Genomic DNA, 8,159 nt, shown 5'->3' with positions numbered 1-8,159 from the left:
TTGACATTGTTCCATCAAGGGATGCATCTGGTAATCCTAAGTTTTGGAGACACGAACAATTTCAGTTGGAATGAGACAAATCCCTTGGAAAAGCTTGTACAACTTGGTAAAATTTTTGTGTATTTTTTGTCTGGCAACTGATAAACAATGGAGCATGTTTGCATATCGGAGTTTCAGTAATTTGCAGAATGAAGAGTATGGTTGTACTCTTTTTTTTAAATTTCTTTTGGAAGATTAAATTCCACAACCTTTGATTAGAGTTATTCTGTATGTGTTGGTAGAGTGTTTTGAGAGCAAGGGTGATAAAAGGAGACAGATCTACAATAGGGTTTATTGTCATCCGACTCTCTACCCGTCTACCGCCGTGAAGGTTCTAACCACCAAAGCCATCTTCATGATTTGGTTGCAACCTTGACGAGGAACCTGGGGTTAGAGGTGCATGTCGACATTGCTCTAACATAAAACCTACTGACCAAGATTAAGCTGTGGTTAACTGGCTTGTAATTTTTTTCCCCCTTTTGATGCGAGCTTGTAATTTGGTTTGGGTGTTGCTTCAGGCCATTTAGTGGGATCTGTTCGTAGGGAAAAATGAATAGAGCGGGGGCACCAAGTATTGGGGCTTTCTATTCCTTAGATGAGGAAGAAGCAGAGAATGAAGGACTCAAGCATGATTTGAACAATGGACCTATGGTGACCTGTTAGGTTGTTAAACACCCCAGCCCCCCGTTCGGTCACTACCAAAAAAAGTGTGGGAACTGGGAAATGTATGAGTTGGATATTAATGGATTTTATTGTTGACTGGATTAATTTCTAACTGAAAACCGATCTGGTGGCCTGGGCCTTTGGAAGTCACTGACCCACACCAAGGCCCTAATCCTAAAACTCGGTTGGAGACTCCTGAATGAGGAATCGTCTCTATGGGCCAAGATTTTCAAGGCTAGATACTTCCCACGGACCTCCCTGTTTGATCCAAAGACCATTTCCAAAAAAGGATCTTGTACAATGAATAATATTGCTGCCTTATTACCAGAGGAAAATTATCCTCTCCAATTCTTTAAAGTGTGGCAGTGCGGCAGTGCTAGATGGAGATGTCAACACTTGGCAGCTGTCGCATCCAACGGTCCATATCAATAAGCTCAGACGGTTGGATGCGACAGCTGCCAAGTGTCGACATCTCCACCTAGCACTGTCACACTTTAAGAATTGGAGAGGATAATAATCTGCATGACCCTAGGATCCCATCAATTCCAGGGATCTCAATACCAAAGGAGATTCCTCCAATCCCAGCTTTTAATAAAGTTAAGGATCTGATTTTTAACAATGGTTGGGATCCTGCATCTTTCAATAGTTGCTTTCCTGATATTTTCATTGATGGTATTTTGAGAATCAATATTTCAGAATCTAATAATCAATGGAGATGCTCCTTATCTAGAATTGAGTCGTTTTCACTCAAATCAAGGCCAAGTTCATTGATTTATCTATTCACTCTCGCCCCATTAGTATCAAATGGTGGCATTTTTTTTGAAAAATCAACATTCATTTGAAATTTAAAATGTTCTTTTGGCATATCTTAAATGCAGGACTACCTGTCAAATCTACTATCTCGGAAATGGATTTCCATCGAGCCTACATGTGTTTTCTGTGGTTCTTGTGATGAATCCACTTGGCACATTTTTCTGTCATGTGATTGGACTACGCGTATTTGGGCATCTAGCCCTCTCGGATTGAGAACAGAGCTTCTCTCTAGCCCTTCAATGGCACAACTGTGTGCTTCTCTCCTATTTTCTAAAGTGCTTGATAAACAATCTTCAATTTGTTTTTTTTTTTTTTTTTTTTTGGGTAAGAAATTGCTATTTTATTTGGAATGTAAGGAAAAAAGTAATTAAGGAATTGGCTAAGGCTGATCCTATGCTGGTTCTACGGGATGTACTGAAATGGCTCCCTGATTTAAATATCCACCCTCCATCCACTACATCAACCTTAAATGCATCTCCACAAATCACACACCCCACCTCTGTGATGCATCAGGTTTCTAATCCAAATTTACAATTCCTTGATTTAATTTGCGCAGGCATATATGATCCTCATCTAAGATTAACCGGTGGGGCATTTTGCATTTTGCTAGCTGAACAGTGTGTTTTAACATCTGCAGGTTGTCTTCCAACTCATCATGTGATGGAGGCCGAATTAGATGGACTTCTGCAGGGGTGGAAACATGCTGAGAAAGTTAAAATCTAACTCAAAGGTTTTTGATGCCACAATAGGGATCTCTGCTCTTTTCTACACCCATCTGACCGATGTGTTTGCCATGGAACTTAGTTAAAGATTGTTTTGAATTAGTGATGCAATGACAATTTTACTAAAATTAGAGTTAATCGGAGTAGTAATGAACTTGTTTATAGTAATGTGAAGCTTATGGCTCTCAAAGCCCTAAGGGATCATTGTCTGCATCTTACCAATACCACGATGTACATTTCAATCTTTAAGTAATGTATAGCTTTCTTCTTTCATTTAAAAAAAAAAAATGAAAACCAATTTCAGAAACTCACCAAATCTATTTGTCTTTGGGTGCCACCCTATAGGAGTGTCGACCCATCCGGCTTAGTCCCCTCTAATTTAAGGCCTTGCACTGTTATCGACTATCTGGGCAATCGGGCCTCGTAAGCCAGAGTATGAACACACTTCTATTCCGCTAGTTGGTTACCATTCCATAATGGGGCACATGGTAATTGGGTTATAAACGGGCTAATTAGCTAATCGGACTAGGTCTAGCACCAGGCCATATACTAACCAATTGGTCTAGTGTCATAAGTTTTATTTTAGTTTTGGGCTGCCCTTGATTCCATTCTTTGATGCAAGAAATGATGGTCAGAAACAATGGGAATCGGCAAAGATAGTTGGTTACCATTCCATAATGGGGCTCATGGTAATTGGATTATAAACGGGCTAATTAGCTAATCGGACTAGGTCTGGCACTAGGCCATATACTAACCAATTGGTCTAGTGTCATAAGTTTTATTTTATTTTTGGGCTGCCCTTGATTCCATTCTTTGATGCAAGAAATGGTGGGCAGAAACAAGGGAATCGGCAAAGACAGTGTTAAACAGATAAATAAATAAGAGAAATTAACTAAGCTTCCGATAAGTCAGGACACCTCTACAACTCTACATACCGACCATCTAGGAAGGTTTTCCTAGGTGGTCCCTTTTCCTATGATAATTGTTTTATTATATTTGGAAATAGAATGCTACCCGATCGTGCGCCTTGCATGGTGACCACGCCTAGACACACAAATCGCCTTGGGCGCCTGGAAATGACCGCCTTTCCCTTTTGACACTTCAAAAAAATTTCTGTCGGAGGGGGGGTGGGGAGCCCCCCTACACCTCCCGACAGAGGGTCAGGGAAGGTGAACAGTATCTCCTTCTGCATTTGGTAAAATGGTTTTTCTTATATCATTTTTAGAGATGTGAGGGTGATATGGCTTGGGTGTAGGGGCAAGAGTCTTTCTTGAGAGAGATACCGATATTTGTTCGTGTCCTGACCATCGCCGAAGGGTGACAAAATTCAACGTCTACACCAACCCAACTAGGGTTGGAGAAGCATTATTGAGAGTCAACTTGTACTGTTATTAGGTTTATGTTGGACCATTCGAAATGGTGACATGATCAATCCTTGGAGTGACAAATGGATTCCAAATCTTACTGATTTTCAGGTTATTACTCCACAACCTAATAATTCTATTTATACTACTATGGCTGATTTCATTGACCATGAAAGTTGGGTGTGGTGTAGAGAGCTATTGGAACAAAACTTCTATGCTTCTGATGTTGCAGAAATAATGAAGATAAATCTGATTTTTTTTAGCAGTGTGGACAAACTTATTTGAGCTGCGTCAAGAACAAGTGTCACACCCCGGCCCGGTTATTAAGGGCCAAGTGTGGCGGGATGTCTCTGACATCCAACCAATCCCCAAGGATCACAAGTGCAGTACCCTATTCATAATCATTGCTCACAGATACAGTAATCAGAGGCAGCGGAAACAATTTAATTAATAGAGATAACATCATTAGTAAGAGAAGTCTAAATGATATTTCATTTATATAAATGATAAGGCTTGTGATACAACTATATAGTTCTCAAAGATACCACAGAGTAAAAGTATACAAGAAACTATACTATAACTATATAAAACATTTATAAAGTATAAAAGAGTGGGGAGGTAGCCTGGACTATCAGGCCAAGATCAGGAGGTTGTGCAACCATCACGTGCGCACGAAGTATCGTGCACTTCAAACTCCAGCGCCGCAAATCCAACATTAGAAGTAACTAAATCACCTAAAAAAAATAAGGATATCCACAGGGGTGAGCTCTCAACTAAGCCCAGTAAGGGGGGTACAAGCATACAAACACAATAAATCCATGATGCATGTGCTAAACTAACATGTTCTTAGCATAGATACTAAGTCTCATGGGGTATAAGTACAACTACTAGTGGTAGATGCTAACCTCGGTCCCAGAACTAACCCTTCGATCACCCGAGCGAAACCATTCTACCACGGTGAGGACCCGCCAGTTCCGGAACTAACACATCGGACCCCGACAAACCCCCAAATGACCAACCCTGCCTGTTTATTCTCATAGCGGAATTAGGGACCCGCTAACATGGGACAGAAGATGGCATCCCGGAACTAACACATCGATCTCTGCCACGGGTTGTCCAACACCTTTCCCCCTGTTGGTAAGGGGCGCAGTACTGGATAATGAATATCAACCTAGCCCAGTGCAGTCTAAATATGATGAGGCAAGCATGATCTGAGTTATAAATTACCGAATTCCATCATCATAAATTCACATCATATAAATAATCAATGCAAATGCAATGCAGTATGTCTTTGTGTAACCTATTTTACATGCAGTCTAATGCATTAAATAAAAGCTAAAAAACTACATGTTCCAGGTATAGAGGTAATGATGCATGAGCATGGCATTCAGCATAAAGTTAAAATTAATGTGATAAACACGCAGGAAATTAAGGTCGAATCCCCTTACCTGTAGTTGTAGCTAGCCTAGGTGAATAAACTCCAATAGGCAGGCAAGAATAGACCAAGACAGTCCTATAAGACAAGAATATTATAGATTAGTTATAGAAGGAATTCTAAGTCAGTTACCCACCAACAATCCAACAAACCGACTAGAAAACAGTAGAAACAACCCTAAACAACATACCAAACACCATGCAATAGGTTCTGGGATGGTCCAAGGTCAAGTCCCAAGGGGTCTAAGTCATAAGGGCACAAAAATGGGGGAGCCGGATGCAGACTTCCAGGGAGTTTGGCCAACCGCCCCTAGGCTCAGCAACAAAGATCCTGCCGTTGTCCAAATTTGGGGGTTTTGCTCCAATTGTATGGATCCTTGTATGCAAGGCCCTAATTTGATGATTTAACACCAATTCAAGGCGGGTCAGTCTATTTGGGGCTCCAATTTCATATTTGGCTTCCTAATTTAGGGATTTCATAATTTAAACCTAAATTAGTTGACTTAGGGTTTATGGTTTGCCATTAGAAATAGTAACTGGGCTGATTAGAGGTACAACCATAAAGATTCAGGCATAGCTGAACCTAAATAACACTAAACAGTAAGAAATTAGGTGGAACTTCCACTGTTTAAGCTTGGATTAAAAGCTTTAATGGCAGAAATCTATTTAGGCATAGTCTAGGCTGAAATTAGATCAAATTTAAAGGAGGAGGAGATGGAAACAGCAGGGATTCTCAGAGTTTACCTGAAATCAGCAGCAAGAAGGGAAGATGGCAGCCTTGCCTTTATGCTCCAAGGTCTCTAATGGAGGTCTCTAAGCTTCCAACCTTAGTCTAGGATGAATTTCCAAGGTATGCTTCTCATTTCCCTTCTTCTTCCTCTCTTTTTCTTCTTTCTTTCTTATTCTCCAAGGCTGGAACGATTTTGGTTCCTCTTCTTTTTGTTGGTGAATAATGAATAGTATAAAGAGGGTTATATTTATAGAAACTTAAGCACTAAGGGGCAGAATGGTCATTTGATTATAAATTATTTCTAAAATTGATTCTTTTGTATTTATTACCTTATTCCAGCTACAGAATGATGTCATGCGACATCAGGGATGATCCGAATACGGGTAACTATCCGGAATTACATTCCCCACTGGGAAACTGGGTCCTACAGAGGTAAGTTTACTAAAATACCCTTCTAACTCTATTTGATTGTACAAAACGTTATATAAATATATTTTAAATTATACTTACATTGAGTTTCATTATGAGGGAGGTCCTGCAGCCTGTCCAGCCAACAGACCCAACACAGGTAGCTCTGGTGCGGGGTCCCACATGGTAAAAATTACTATTCTGCCCCTAATACACTAATTAATTAAAAATACAACATATATACATATAAAATGGGATTCTTTCCTGGGATTCGGCCTAAAGACAGAGAGAGGCTTTGCAGGCCATCAAACCAGCATGCCAAGCATAGGAAAAAGATGTGATGCTGCCCATAGCTTGAGGTTAGCATGGAAAATATTGAACCAAAATTTGAAATCACCCGGGTTCCAAAAGTTTAAATTTATTCAGAAATTTGATCAGGTTTCACAACAAGAGCTTAATCGGCAAAGAGTGCATACCACTTACTCTCCAATCAATGTGAACTTACTGCTCGGTGTGCGCCATCCACTTCCTCTTCCTTATTATCAAGGGTTGTCTCAGAGGGTGTTTGGAAACAAGTGTGAAGCTGAACTTTACCAAAAATACAAAGGTTTGTTTAGTATGCTTGGTCTTCGGGTATGACCACAACTGATGCTTTGAGATGACAGTGTATTGAGGCTGATTTGGTTTGCGGGAGATGTGGAAAGATAGAAACGAACAGTCATATATTATTGGGTTATGGATTTACCTAGGCTGTTTGGTTTGGCAGTGTTCTTGGTATCTCTATTCCATATACTAAAGACCCGTGCCTTCTTTCTTAGATTGAACGATGGAAGGATTTTGCTTCGCAGGGTAAGCAACAATGTCATGATATCGTTACTCATTATTCATTTGTTTGTTAGTTTTTATGTTAGCAAGAAATGAGTATCTCTTTGGGCGTCACGACTGGTTTACGAAGGAAGTAATTCAATTATCAAATCATGCTTACCAGGAATTTCAGAGTGCTCAAATCTCTTCCACATCTGATGGTACTTCTCCACAACATTAGAATATGCCTACAATAATATCGTGGTGCCCTCCTCCAAGTGATTACGTGAAGGTAAACTGTGATGCTAGTTGTGTTGCATATAGGTTGTCATTGTTGGCAACCAAGCGCAGAGCAGTGATGAGATGGCCAATCTTGAGGCTATGGCAGTGTCCAGTGGCTCAGAAAATTTTGTTGGTAGCAGTTCAGAGCATTGCAAGCATAGGCAGTAGTGATACAAAGTGTTTGGAGGTGTTTGGGGGCTTATGGATTCATTCTTGTGTCCTAATTCACAGGTCACTACAGTTGTGGTACTTTTAGGGATTTTTTCAGTGGATTCCACGAAAGATTTTGGAAAACCTATGAACTAGAGAAAGTTAGTTCGTCGAGTCCTCTTTCCATCGGTTCAAACGGTTCATTAATCCGATGTCAGACGAGGGAGTTATGAATTTTTTCGTATGGGTGCGCAGAAAAGAAGCAAATCTGAAACATATTTGAACTCAATTCATGCTCTCGGCCAGCAACGTAGGTTCAGTTTTTGTCTCAGGGGTTTAAATACAAATAATTAATTGTTATATCTACAGTGACATAAATAGGTGAAATAAGGGGGCTTTCTAAAATTATCAAGAAGTTGGAGAGATTTCAAAAAGGTGGATCGTTGGTGTATCAAGTGAAAGTCATGAGTGACTGTTTTTTAAAAGGGGTTTATAAGTTCTTAGATTCCTTTTTTGAGCATTTGATTTGCTCTCCAAAAAGCATCTTGGAAGCCGTGCAATCCTTTTTGAATTCTCCAAGAAGTTCATTTATCTATGCTCAGTTTGAAGATTCTTTTTTGGATATTTAATTGGTCCATCTAAAAAGAGTTATTTGGTCCTTTTACATGTTCTTTTGTTAAAAAGAAAAGAGAAGTGGTTTTTTTTCTTTAGAAGGGTACAACAACAGAGTTGTGAGAAGAGAAGAAAAAA

Source organism: Telopea speciosissima, chromosome 11 (assembly GCF_018873765.1).
Source record: "Telopea speciosissima isolate NSW1024214 ecotype Mountain lineage chromosome 11, Tspe_v1, whole genome shotgun sequence".
In the NCBI taxonomy this organism is placed as follows: domain Eukaryota; kingdom Viridiplantae; phylum Streptophyta; class Magnoliopsida; order Proteales; family Proteaceae; genus Telopea; species Telopea speciosissima.
Note: the sequence above shows the minus strand (reverse complement) of the source record.